The sequence below is a fragment of the Urocitellus parryii genome, chromosome 3 (genome assembly GCF_045843805.1).
Source record: "Urocitellus parryii isolate mUroPar1 chromosome 3, mUroPar1.hap1, whole genome shotgun sequence".
NCBI lineage: Eukaryota > Metazoa > Chordata > Mammalia > Rodentia > Sciuridae > Urocitellus > Urocitellus parryii.
This window is the reverse complement of record NC_135533.1, coordinates 9,794,926-9,810,562: the sequence shown is the minus strand read 5'-3', so window position 1 is coordinate 9,810,562 and position 15,637 is coordinate 9,794,926.

Genomic DNA, 15,637 nt, shown 5'->3' with positions numbered 1-15,637 from the left:
TGATCACCTACATCTTTATGGAATTAGTAGTTCTATGATATTTACGGAGCTAAAATGGACCACTGCACCACACAAAGGATAACAAGAGAGTAAGACAAAAAAAAAAAAAAAAAATGGAAAGGAGTGAACTCAGCATTGGGTTCCAAGGAAGCACCATTTCTCTTAGACAGCAAGGGAAGGGTTATTATTTTTCTCTGCTTTGTGGAGTGGAAAGTTATGGTGCTGCTGTTTTTAAATTACAAACATACCTTATTTTGCTTTGTGGATAATGCATTTTTTAAAAAAACAAATGGATAGTTTGTGAAAATCCTGTATCAAACAAGTTTTCCATTTTTTTTTTCCAGTAGCATGTGTTTACTCTTGTCTTTGCCTCATGTTTTTGCTAATTTATACAAGATTTCAACCTTATTTATTTTATTGTATTTGCTATGGTAATCTGTGACAATGATCTTTGCCGTTTTTATTGTAATTGTTTTGTGATACAGCAAATGTGCCCATAAAAGACAGTGAAATTAGGAAATGGGTATATCCTGATTATTCCTCCAACTGATTCTGCTCCCAGCTCTTCCCTCTCCTCTGGTCTCCCCATTCCCTGAGCAAAATATTGAAATTAGGGCAATTAAAAATCTCACAATGACCCCTAAATGTGTAAGTGCAAAGAAATGTCACCTGTATCACTTGAAATGAAAAACTAGAAATTATTAAGGTGAGTGAGAAATGCATGTTTTAATTCAAGATAGGTTGAAAGGTAAGACTCTTGCACCAAGCAGCCAAGTTGTGAATGTAATGGAAAATTTCTTAAACGAAACTAAAAGAGAATAGGTGAACCATAACAAAATGGAAAAGTCTGGATAGAATATTAAACCAGCTACAACTTCCCTTTAGGCCAAAGTCTACACCAGAGTAAGGCATTTTCAATTCTATGAAGGCTGAGAGAGGTGAGGAAGCTGCTGAAGAAAAATCTGAAGCTCAAAGTAGTTGCTTCAGGAGATTCAAGGAAAGAAGCCACCTCCATAACACAGCAGTGCAAGGTGAAGCAGCAAGTGCTAAATTAGAAGCTGCAGCTAGTTATCTGGAAGATCTACCTGCCGCCCCTGCCAAAAAAATGGACAGACGTGACTTTACAAAGTCAATGTAGAGGAAACAGCCTTCTGTTGGAGGGTGATGTGGTCTTTTTGTAGCTGGAGTTAATTAATGTCTTGCTTTAGTGCTGAGAGCCATTGCCAAGTAGGAATGACGCATGGCAATTTCTTTGTCAGCCTACCCAATGTTGCTTAGAGGAAGGACTCTCCATATTGGACCCAGGTCATTTGCAGTGACATTGCATGAGAAAGGTGACCTTGCTCAAGGACCAGGGCAGATCCAGGTTTAGGGTGTACCCTGCTGGGAATAGGGAGTATCCCGCTCCTTGGGTTTAGGGTGGCTCCAGGTTTAAGGTGTACCCTGCCGGGAATAGGGCATATCCTGCTGCTTCAGCTGTGCCCGCTCCTTGAGTTCCTGTTGAGTTCTCCTGGGATTCAGAGAGTATTTGGGATTCAGAGCCCGGTGGAGAGTGTAGATTCTCCCAGAACGTGGATTTCCCCAGAACGTGCTTGTAGGGTGCCGGTGTGAGTTCGAGAATAAGGAGTTGCTGTTTGAATCTACAAGGCTGTGAGTGGCTCGTGATTTTGTGCCCAGCCAGACTGCGGCACTTTAGAGCATCAGAGAACATGCTCTCTTGTTAGGGGCTAATGCAGTTGGTGGCTTGAAGTTGAAGCCCATACTCATTTCCCATTTTGAAAATCCTTGAATCCCTAAGAACTATAGCAAACTACTCTGCTTGTGCTCTAAGAATGGAACATAAAGCCTGAATGGCAGTACATATGTTCATAGCATGGCTTACTGACTATTCACAGCCCACCTGAGAACTACTGCTCAGAAGGATAGGTAGGTAGGTAGGTAGATAGATAGATAGATAATTCTTTTCATATTAGTGCTTACTGATAATGTACCAGGTAACTCAAGAGTTCTTATGGAGATGTAAAATGTTAATGTTGCTTTTATTTCTATTAAAACAATATCCATACTGTGGTTTATGGATCAAGAAGTGGTTTCAAGTTCTAATTTTTAAGAAATAAGATTTGAAAGTCTAATGTTGGCATAAATTAAGATTCTTCTGATAGAACTGTGCAAAATTAATGAAATACCTTTAGGAAAGGATTGACTGCTCTGGAGATCCTTAAGAATAATTGATTCATGGGATGAGATCAAAATATCAACCTGAAGAGTGTGGATGAGGTTGATTCCAACCTTCATTAATGACTTCGAGGCATTCAAGACATCAGTAGAAAAAGTAAATGCAAAGTTGCTACTTATGGATGAACAAAGAAAAGGATTCTTGAGATCAAATATACACTATTGAAGATGCCCTGAACATTGTTGGAATAGCACCAAAGGATTTAGAATGCTATGAAGACTTGGTGGATGAGGCAGTGGCAGTGTTTGAGGGAATTGACTCGATTTTCTAAGAAGTTCCAGTGTGGAAAAAATGCTATGAATGAATAGCAGATGCCACACATCCATGTGAGATATATATATTATATATCACATTTTATCAAACCCAACTTATAAAGTGTGTGATTATTCTTTTTTCTGTTCCTCCTTCAATTTTAATTTCATCTCAGATTTTTGCCAGTCTGACAAGTAGAAATATTATTTATTATTTAAGTATAGGTTTCCCTTTGAATTATATTAATGTATTTTTATTTTATAATATTCATTTGGATTTACTTGTCTACAAATTGCTTATCCATATATTGTGTTCAACTTTCTCTGGCTTTGTCTTTTTTATAATGTAAAGAGATTCTATTACAGGTTTCTATCATATTGTATATTTAATTGCATATATACATAATATATATGTAATATATGTATGTATTTATATTTCCAGAATATATATATTTCCAGAATATTATATATATATATATATATATTTCCATAATATTATTGTTATGATCTCTTTTACTCCTTGCTTGTTTTCTGCCAAACCAGTGTCCCTTACAGAACAAAGAGCTGTGCCCTCTGTAGTTTTCTAGGCTACTCCTTTGAAGGTATATTGAAAACTGAGACTGACTTACCAAAAATGCAATTAAATGCATAGATAAAGAGGTTCAAAGAAGAATAGATAATAGTTAATAGATAATAGATAATGTTAGTCCATAATGGACTAACAATTAAATTTGGGTCCCAGAGGATAATTTGATAATTTAAAAATTTATCTAATTAATATGCATGTCAGAATTTGTACATTTAATACACATGTATGTGTGCACACATATACATACACTGCATAGGGTAAGCATGTGTTGTACAAACTTTACAATCTGTGGCTTTCAGATGTTATGTCTGAACATTTAAAGGGAAATATCTTCCTCTACTGACCAAAAATTACACAGTAAAAATCCTGTGCAGAGATCCAGGAAGTTTCTACAAGTAAATGAAAAGACTAATATCTTGCAAAACTCAAGTATTCATTGAGGAACGAGGAAATTATAAAAATACTTTTGGAGAGAGAGAGAGAGAGAGAGAGAGAGAGAGAGAGAGAGAGAGAGAGAGTTAGTTTGCACATGCATGAACACTTCTTGAAAAGGGAGTAAGGATTGATTAGAGAAGGAAATTCTATATAAAATGTATGAAATAGTATAAAGTAAAAATGCGTAAAATTTTTGCATTTGTTGTTTAGAATTTTGAAGCAAATAAATTTTTTAGTTAAAGGAATACAATTAAATTGAAATTAAAAGCACTAGAACCAGCCAGGTTCTAGATCTGAAACCCAAATTCAGCTTAACTGGCAAAACTTTATGCATTGATTTGATAGATTCCTTCACTCTACTAGAAAATTGTATTCCTTAATCAATTTTTATGCATTTTTTCAGCAATATTATAATGTGTTAATTGAAAATATCCATGCATCTGCAACTCTTCTACTCTATTTTGACTATACTCTCCCCCTGTTTTTTTCCTTCTCTTTCCTTGCTACCTCTCCTGTCCACCCTCTGTCCTCATCTGTCCCCCTTCCCTCACTTTTTAAAGCTTTTCTCTGCAGTTCCTCTTTGATTCTTGATTGTTTGGCTTCCTTTTCATTGTTGAGGTGCTGGGCATTGAACCCGGGGTCCTCAGCCACTGAGCCACATCCTCAGCCCCTCTGCTCTTGGTGTGGAGACATCCTCTTCCTAGGGAGCTGGATGGTCCTCCGTCCTGTAGTCATACTGCCTCAGCCCTTCAAACAGCTGGGGTTCCAGATGGTGCCTTTCCTCATGACTTTTAAAAAGCATGTAAGATTCTGGACTAACTGCACCCACACAATCTGCTGCTCTTCTTACTTCCTTAGTACTTTTTACTTTTACCCTCAACTTCTCTTTTCTCACTCATTGCTTTTTACTTTTTCCTTCTATTCATGCCTGCCACCAACCCCAACTTACTTTCACTTTTGTGGGTTTTGTGGCAGGGAGGACATGGTGTTTATGATTTTCATTTATGAGGGTTTCCATATGTGGGTTTTGCTGTTTGTTTTTGTTTTGCTGATGAGTTTAGGTTTGTTGTTTGCTTTTGCCTTATTTTAGATTTACTTATATTTTTTACATTTACTTATTTTGTATGTTGCTTTGTTCTTAATGTTTTTGTTTTCCTCTTTTGCTAAGTTAATTTGAATGATGTTTGCTTTTTACTTTTTAATGGTGGAGTAGTTTGTCATTATTATCAAATGGCAATGTGTGTTTTGATCTGATTTATAGATTACAACTTTTATCCTTTCTACTCTCACCTTCTTTTTTTTATCTACTCACTATTTTGTCTTCTGCCTTGCTTTCTCTTCTCTCATTATTTTTCTCCCTTTCTTTTTTCATTCAACTTCTTTTTTTTCTCTCTGATTTTCATGTCCTGTGTAGCGCAGTAACAGTTCCACTTCTTTAACACCAATCTTTCTCCATAACTTAGTATACTATCCCCCCATTGCACTTGGGACACAGAGAAGTTGTACAAAACTTTTTTTTTTTAAAGTAAAAACTTATTAGAATATTATTTGCTCTTAAACATTTGTAGTTGCAGGTTATTATCAGTTATCCTTAAAGGGGTATATGTGATTGATCCAAACCCTGACAACATTGACTGGATCCTCTGGTACAGAGATATTCCCCAGGTTTGGAGCACAAAGTAAAGTAAAGCATCATACTAATGAGTCTTCCAATTGCCTATGGGTGAAAGATCCATTACAGCAGATTGGAAAATCTCAACACAGAATAACAGGAAATATAAGAAAGTAAGAAAATAAAATGCCTCCAAAAGTCTATAAAGCCCCAACAACTGAATCTTTAAATATTAAAGTGGATGAAATGCCTGACAAAGAAATTAAAAAGTTGATGGTTAAAATGACCAAGGAACTAAAAGATGATATAAAAAATGAACTAAGTGAGAAAATCATTTAAATAATGAGATAGATAGTCTTAAAAAGAACCAACCAGGTATCCTGGAAATAAATAATCAATAAAATTAAAAATTCAATGAAAAGTATCATTAGTAGTTTAGACCATGCATAAGACATTTTTTCAGGCCTCAATGACAAAGCATATGATCTTGAAAATAAAGTGATAAAGTAAAGATCATAAGAGACTGTGACCAGAGTATTCAGGAAATATGGGAAAACATGAAGAAACCAAATATAAGGATCACTGGTATCAAGGAGGAAGCAAGATTCAAATTAAGAATATGTATAACAGTTTCAGTGAAATAATATCAGAATTTTTTTTCAAACCTTGGGAATGAGATGGACATCCAAATAAAAGATTCATTCAGAACCCCAAATAGACAAAAAAACTTTCCTCCCCAAGACATATATAACTCAAACGTATAAAATACAAAGAAACGATGAATGTTAAAAATTGGAAGAACAAAATGGCAGATCACATTTAGAGGCAAGACAATATGAATCATTGCTGATTTCTTAGCCTGTACTTTAAAAACCAGGATGGCTTAGAATAATATAAACCAAGCACTGAAAGCTAATGAATCCCAATCAAGACTATTTTATCCAGCAAAGAATTCCTTCAGAATTAAAGGTGAAATAAAAATCTTCCATGATAATCATAAAACTGAAAGAATTCATAGCTGGTAACCTCTCACTATAGCAAATACCTAAAGAAATATTTAATGCAGAGGGAATGAAAACCAAATAAAAATGAGAGCAACTGACTGAATAGAAGAGGAGCTCAGTAACAGAGAACCACTCCGGAAAAAAACAGGAGAAATAAATCAAAATGTCAGGAAATAATAATCATCTCTCTGTAATAATACATAATGGCTTCAAGTATCTAAGACATGGACTTCCAGAATGGATGAAAAAACAGGACCTAACCATATGTTGTTTACAAAAGACTCTCCTTATAGGCAAAGATATATACAGGCCGAAGGTGAAAGATTAGAAAAAGATGAAAATGGACACCAAAAGGCAGCAGGAGTAGCTACTTTTGTATCTGACAAAGTAGACTTCAAGCCAAAATTATTCAGAAGAGACAAAGTAGGTCCCTTTGTACTGATAAAGGCTTCAACCCAACAAGAAGATGTATGAATTGTAAATGTTTACCACAAAATGTCAGTGCACCTACTTATATTAAAACAAAACAAAACAAAAAACACTGCTTGACATAAAGTCCCAGTTGAACTTCAATATAATAACACTGAATGACTTCAACACACCTCTCTCATCGCTAGATAGATCATCTAGAAATTAAGACTCTTCAGCCCTAATAATTACTGAAAATCAAATAGATCTAACAGACATCTATAGAATATTTTATCCTTCAAAACTGAATTCACTTTCTTCTCAGAGGCATGTAGAAACTTCTCCAAAAATAGACCACATGTTAGAATACAAAGCAAATCTTAGAAAATACAAAAAAATTAATCAAGATTGTTTCCTGTATCTAATCAGATTATGAGGGAATGGGATTAGAAATCACTAAAAAAAATTAAAAAAAACAAATATTTTAACACAAGGAGATTGAATAGTACACTTTAGAATGAGGAATGGGTCAGAGTAGAAATTAGAAGAAGTAAAATCAGAAATAAATGAAAACATCTATAACATATCAAACTCTTTGGGACTCTATGAACACAGTTCTTAGAGGAAAAATTATAGCACTGATTACCTACATAAAGAAAAAGAAGAATTTCAGATAATCTAATGTTATATTTAAAGGCCCTAGAAATTGAAGAACAAATCAATTCCCAAACTAGTAGATGACAAGAAATAAGTTCAGAGCTCAAATTAATAAAAAACGAGAATAAAATAACAATACAAAAGATCAGTGTAATGGACATTATTATCCTATATACATGTATGATTGCACAAACAGTATGAGTCTGCATCATGTACAGCCAGAGAATTGAGAAGCTGTGCTCCATTTGTGTACAATAAGTTGAAAAGCATTCTGCTGTCATTCATAGCTAATTATAACTAATTTTAAAAAAAGATAAACAAGATTATAAATTCTTAGCCAAACTAACTAAAAGAACAAGAAAACCCATATTAACACAACTGAGTGAAAAAGAAGATGTCACCACAGATATTGATGAAAGCCAGAGGTTCATTAGGATCTACTTTGAAAATAGTCTAGTAAAGTACAAAATCAAAAAGATACTGACATTTTCTAGATAAATATGACTTTCCGAAAAGGAACCAAGGTAGAGGTTTGCTTTCATTTTTCTGCATGTGAATATTCAGTATTTCTAGCACCATTTAAAGCTATTTTTTTTTCCAATGTAGGCTTCTGGCACTTTTTTAAGAATAAGATTATTTATATTTGTATGGATTTGTGGTCTTCATATATGTTTTTATGTGAATACCATGCTGGTTTTGTAACTAAATCTTTGTAGTATAATTTGAGATCAGATATTGTGATCAACATCACTCTTATTGTTCACTATTGCTTTGGATATTCTGGGTATTTTATTCTTACCTATGAATTTCATGACATATTTTCTCTAACCCTCAATCAAGTGGGTTTAATCCCAGCGATACAATGTTGGTTCAACATGTGCTAATCAATAAATGTAATTTATCCCATAAAAAGAATTGAGGACAAGAATCACATGATCATCTCAATAGATATCGATAAACCTTTGAAAAATCTAGCAGTGATTTATTTTACAAACACTGAAGAAACTAGAGATAGAGGGAGTTTATTTCAATATTATAAAACTCTATATGACAAATGCAAAGCCAAAATCATACTGAATGGAAAAAAACCACTGAAAGCATTTTCTCTAAAATCAAGAACAAGACAAGAATGTCAACTCTTGTCATTACTGTTATATTTCTTGAAACTCCAGCTAGAGCAATCATGCAAGGGGAGGAAATTAGAAGGATACAAAAGAAAAAGAAGTCAAATAATTTTTTTCATGGTAACATAATCTAACATCAAGAAGATCTCAAAATTACACTGGAAGACATTTTAAATAAATTCAGTCAAGTAGAAGGTTATAAGATCAGCATCCAAAAATCAATAGCTTTTAATACTTCAGTAATGAACTTGCTGAGAAAGAAATCAGGAAAACAATTCCATTCACAATTACATTAAAAAAAACTGGAAATAAATCTAATCGAGGAGGTGAAAGACCTCTACTATAGAATGCTGAAGAAAGAAATTGAAGTAGACCTTAGGATGCAAGACCTATATGCTGGATAGGCAAAATTAATATTGCCAAAATGGCCATATTACCAAAAGTGATAGGCAGATTCAATGCAAACCATCAACCAGTGACATTCTTCATAGAATTAGAAAGAAACAATCCTAAAATTTGTATGAAAAAAATAAAAGACCCAGAATAGCCAAAGCAATACCAAACAATAAGAATTATTATGATGGTATAACAATAACTGATCTCCAGTTATACTATAGAGCTATAGATCCAAAAAATAAAGTATATTATATTTGCATACAAACATACATGAAGTACAATGGATAGAATAGAAAACACAGAGACAAACCTCACACAGGTACAGTCATCTAATCCTTGACAAAAGTGCCAAAAAACCACATTGGAGAAAAGGCAGACTTTTTAACAAATGATGCTGAGAAAACTGTTTATCTGCAAGAATAAAACTAGCTTCCTGTCTCTCACCCTGCACACATAACAACTCAAAAGTGGATCAAAAGACCTAGGTATTAGACCAGATGCAGTGTAACTGTTAGAAGAAAACAGGGTTAATACTCCAAGATATCAACACAGGTACCAACTTCCTTAGTAAGACTCCTGAAGTGCATGAAATAAAACTAAGAATCAACAAGTTTGATGGCTTCAAATTTAAAAGCTTCTTTACAGCAAAGAAAGCAAGAGCATGAAGATAGAGACTAAAGAATGGGAGAAAATCTTTATCAGCTACTCCTCCAGCAAGAGATTGATATTCAGAATATATATATAGAACTCAAAAAATTAACACCCCTAAAACAAATAACCCAATAAATAAAAAGCCAAATGAACTAAATAGACATTTCTCAAAAAAAAGAAAAAGAAAAAAAGAAAAATTGCAAATGGTTATATATATATATAATGTTCAACATCCTTAGCAGTGAGGGAAATGCAAATAGAAAATACACTGAAATTTTATCTCATTCTAATTTTTGTGGCAATTGTCAAGAGTAAATATAACAACAAATGCTGGCGAGACAGAAGAGGAAGAATGTACATTATACATGTTCATGGGCATGCAAATTACTACCACCACTTTGGAAAGAAGTATGGAGATTCCTCAAAAGACTAGAGATGGACCCACTATTGGACCAGTTATCCCACTCCTTGGCATTTATTCAAAAGAACGAAAATCAGCATAATATGGTATATGAGCATGCCAATTTTTATAACAGCACAATTCACACTAACCAAATTATGGAACCAGCCTAGGAGTCCCTTAATAGATGACTGCATAAGGAAAATGTGGTATGTATACACAATGGAGCTCTACTCAACCATAAAGAAGAATGAAATTATGTCACTTGCTGATAAATGGATGGAACTAGAGATATTCATGAAGAGTGAAATGAGCATGACTCAATATCAAAGGTCCATTGTTTTCTCTTCAATGTGGAAGCTAGAGAGAAATAAGAATTTTAAAACAGGAGGAACAGCAAAATTAAATTAACCACATCATGTGCATGTGTGAGCATATCACCACAAATTCCACTTTTATGTCTAACTTTAATGAAGCAATTAAAATAAATCAAAATGCTAATTCAAAAACAACAACAACAACAACAACAACAACAAACACCCAGATAAATTCAGGTTAACTGAGAATGAATAGAAGATTCAAATAATAATAAATTAGGCTAGGTTAAATAAACATCATTTCTATAGGAGCACTATTTGCATTTCCTCCAGATATGATTTTAATTAAGAATTTTTTTCAACTTTGACACAATGTGAGAGGCTTAACTTTTGTCAACTGAGAAGATTTATAATATGTCATTGTAGTTAGAATTTGCAATTTCTGACTAACAATAATATTGAATATATAATAATTAAGCTCTTGTCCTATTGGATCCTTTACTTTATGGAAAGAACTGCTTATTTCAAATATTTGTTTGTAGGTAAATCTTGTATTTTCCTTGTTAAATTACAAATTTTCTGCACACCTCTGTTGCTTGTCTTCTGATGTATATGCAAAATTCTGAAATTTTCACGTTTATTTGTATATTCTTTCACAAATAGTAATTTTTGTGTCTCATTGAAGCAAGTTTCTACACCAAAGTCATGAACATATTCTCCTTTTAATATATTTTTCTGACAAAATGCTGTATTTTTCACATTTAAAATTTTAATACATTTACAATTGCTTTGTGAATAATATACAATAGTGGTCTAAAATAATTTCCTTCCTTCTTTGTTTCTTCTTTTTAATTTTATTTTTTTTGTATGTAGATATTCCTCCGCATTTGTGACAGATTTTTTCTCTCCACTGATGTGCAATGCCTGCTCTATCTAACATCATGAAGGCATTTAGACATGTTTTCAGTCAAATCTCAATCAGTAGACAGAAAACACAGTCACTTGAACAGAGAAATTTCTTTTACTATAAAGAACTAATAAAAGGGAATTAAAGAAATGGAGATTGGCCAGGAATATACAAGAAGAACTTTAAATGCTTTAGAAATTGCATGTCTAAGGAGGAGCTACTACTTGTAGGTTGTAATAGAGTGCCCAAAGAGGAGCTCCCAACAAGTCTGAGAACCAGACATGACCAGAGGGGACATGGCCGTGTCTCATGTCACAGGGGGTTCTGCAGGCAAGGCAGGGAGGTGCCAGACTGGGTGAACTCACTGGAAATCTGTCCTCTGAACTGGATATTCTTGTAGCTATTCTGATCTGTGCTGGGCAGAATATATTCCTGCTGAGAGCAGTCAGGAGCTCATCCTACTTGACCACCAAGTGGCTTTCATTATGTAACTGTTCAGCTTTGTCCATTCAAATTAAGCTCAGAGGAAGGTTCCTAAAAATCAAATAGAAAATGATTAAGTTATTTATGCCTATGAAGTTTTAATTGTGCTAATAAATTTTTACCTGAAACATATCTGTGTAAAGTTAACAGAGGTGAGTGATAGCCTAGGAAATGGCTGATGATATAGTGCAAAGTTTTGACAGGGCAAATTGTAAGATCACATGGATACTTATTAATTTTCTTTTGTATTATATCTATTATCTATGTCCTACAACTTGATACCAGCCATAGAAATACTTTATAAATAATATCAACCTCATGGTAATTAAACTGCCAAATGGTGCTTATCAGATGCACCCCCATAATGGTGGTAGCTAGGGGTAGGTAGGTGGGAGCTAGTGGTAGGCAAGCAAAAAGTTGTCAAGTACTGGACATATTTTGAAATAGTAGAGACAGGATTTGCTAAATAAATTGGCTAAATGATCTGAATGCAATAAGAACCTAGGATGACCCTGACAACCTGGATCTTCAACATTTGAACATCTGAAAGAATATAGTCACCCTCAAGTGGGATGAAGAAGAAAAATTGAGCTACAGCTATGAGGTGGGAGCAGGAGCTGAGGAAGTCAGTTTTATATACACTAAGTCTGAAATTCTTACCAAATACTGTGATTGAGGTCACTGGATATATGGGACTGGAAATCAGGGGAAGGATAGGAGATGGAGAAGATATGTGGTAGTTCTCAGTGAATGGATGTGAAACACAGTGAATAAGTGTTCAGAACATTTTCTAAATCATTTACGGTTTGACTCTTCTGTGTTGTTAGATAATTTCTATAAGATTCTGGAAGTTTTATGAAGGGCGAAGAGAAGACTAACTTCTGTTATTATGGTTAAAATTTTAGGAACATCTCGAGATAACAAAAAGGCTAGACGTAAGAATTATAGATAAGAAGGCATAACATATTACTAGTGATATTACCACAGTAGAATAAAAGGAAGGCTATGCTGAAAAATTGTATAGATAAATTTTACCACAGCTTTAACAATGATGAATTAGTATGAAACCCTCAGGATAAAATGGAAATGCTATTTGCTTATGTATATAACAGTAATATTGTTTTTATAATCCATTGAGTATTAAGATCTTGTGTTGTGCCCCAGATGCATGGCCAGAGCTACTTAGAGGAAGAAAAGTTTATTTGGGACTCATGACTTCAGGAAGTCTCAGTTGTAGACAGTTGACTTCAGTACTCTGGGCACACAGTGATATAGCACTTCATCATCAGCTCATGATGGGCTCAGGAAGCAAAGAGAGAGGGGAGGGGTCTGCAGGGAAGTTACAGCCTTCTAGAGTATACCCCCAATGAACTACCTCCTCCAGCCACGCCCCACCTGCCCATAGTTGCCACCCAGTTTGTTCAAACTAGAATGGACTGATTAGGTTACAGCTCTCACAATCCAGTCATCTTGCCTATGAATATTTATGCAGAAATACACAGGAGCTTTGGGGAACATCTCATATCAAAACCATAACATCTTACAATCAAGAACAATTAATATTATAGGATTTTATCAAAAGTATATTACTTTCATTTGAATTTAAATTCTTCTTCCTTCTTTCCTTCCTTCCTTCCTTTTCTTTCATTTTTATTTTTTGGTACTAGAGATTGAACCCAGCACTGAATCGTACCACCAGTTCCTTTCACTTTGAAACAGGGTCTCAGAATATTGCTGAAGTTGACCCTGATCTTGTGATTCTTCTGCTTCAGCCTCCTGATATGCTGGGATCACAGACTTGGGCCACTGTGCTGGTAGTGGACTTATATTTTCAATTGTGTTGTTCAATTAGAATTAATTAGCAAAACTTATTTGGAAGTATTGGGCATTGGGGAAAATGCTATTTATAGATGCTGGAATATTTTTTTTAAGAATGTATTTTGGAATAGATTGTGCCCAGGGAACTTTCATGAGAATCTGATCATAAGTGCCTATGAAATATCTAAGAGGCCATTATGGGTAAGAATGCCACTGAGCACAGCTGAGGGCCTCCGCTTCCCGTGGCTGCACTCGAGTGGAACACACTGTGCACTTCTAGCACTTCATGTCCTGTGCACTTGGAAATCCCAGGGACCCTGTGTATTACTTCTCTAAATTGTTTTAAAATATATTGCTACAACTCCAGTTAATCTCTTATTTTTAGAGACCATCTTTGAAGATATATTTGAAAAGCCACTTTTCATTTTCCATTTTCAAAATAATAAGTAGCTGTTTTTGCTTGCCAGAAACATCCCAGTAACATTAGGAAAGAACAAAGCCAAGGTTACATGTGCTCATTGGGTTAGTGGAACTTGGAAAAATACAACCTATTTCTTAGCAATGACTTCAAAGCACAAGGTGCACAATTTTAAACCGTAAAACAATTTCTCATCATCTCCATTGTCTAGATTTGCAATCTTTCTATGAGAAATTTATCCAAGTTGCTGGGTGCAGTGGCTCAGGCCTGTAATCCCAGTGGCTTGAGAGGCTAAGACAGGAAGATAGCGAGTTCATTCACAGCAATGGCGAGGCGCTAAACAACTCAGTGAGATCCTGTCTCCAAATAAAATACAAAATAGGGCTGGGGATGTGGCTCAGTAGTCAAGTGCCCCTGAGTTCAATCCCTAGTACCAATAAATAAATAAATAAATAAATAAATAAATAAATAAATAAATAAATTATCCAAGTATTATGAGCTTCTAAACACAGCACATGTGAAGTGTTCAGAGAACTAAAGAAGTTGATTAAATGTCTAACTTCAAAGCATATGTGATTTTTATAAACTAGTAGTCAATGAGAAGATAAACATGACAGTATGGAGATCCTGACCACTGTGAGAATGACTGTATATTTAAGAGGGGGAGTAGTTACTAGCTTTAGGAAAAAAAAGTAAGTACCATTAAGAAAGGTTAGCATAACATTTAAAATTGCTCTTGCAGAACAGATAATGACAACAGATGGGGTAAAAGTGCCAAGAATATTCCACAAGGGGAAAAACTATGCATGAAATTGCATGCATTAAATTGAATCTGGAACAATCCAGTAGATGAGTGAGCCAAAGGTTAGTGTCACATGGAAAAATAGTGATAAATAAGAGTAAACAGTGTAGGTGTTGTGCTGGATGGTGATTGCCAGTTTACTGGAAATGTGCTTAGAATGTTGGGAGGAACCACTGATGGGTTTTGGAACAAGAATACAATACATAGTAGAATCCTAGGAATTTCAAAATCAGTTCAAGTTACAGTCAACGAAGTAGAAGCTAGAAGTAAAAGGCTTCAGGGGAAGGCAGACAGGGAGAAGCGGGCATTCAAGATGGTGGTAGTGAAAACACAGAGGAAGGGCCAAAACCAAGAGACAAAATAAAGGCATATTTAATATTAATGAGTGATCGAATTTGGAGCAAGACATATCAAAGATGATCTTAGAATAGGATCTGAGTGAACTATCCAACATACCACAAGCAATTGACATTTATACATTTGTCAAATAACTTTGGTAATGGAAGTTCACTGAAGGCACACATGGAAGATAGGGCAGTAAGTCCTCTTCTTATCTGTGGTTCTTTGTGCTGCTAGATTGTGCTGCATTGTAAACTTAATAGAAACCAAAACCATGATCCCTCATCTTCTGGAATATAATTAAACTTTTCTTAGTTTTAGTCAGTTTTGATGTGAAGACGAAACTTGATCTTCATGATTTCTCACTTGAATTTTCCCTCTAATGAACACTGAACTTAAGTTTACAGATTTACATATTCAAATGCATTTTACAAAAAAAGTTTACAAATTTACATATCTCTCTTTATTTATAAAGATCCCCACAGGGTGTTTCAGTTTCAGACCCCCATGAAATCTGGATCTATGAATACGGCACAAGCAATGGGAATTTACGCAGAAAATAATAACTTATTTCATCAAAAGTCTCAGTAGACATTAAAAGTACTTGCATAGCTAAGGGCTCTTCTGTTGCCAATCCAGTATAGATGATTAAGAGCATAAGTTAAGTGGGACAGGTCAGTGGCTCTGTGTAGCTATACATTAGTTTTGATTGATTTTGACATGTAGAATGTAAGAACGTTTTTTCTCTTTAGCAGAAGGTAACACTGTATAAAAACACATGAGGAAGGCC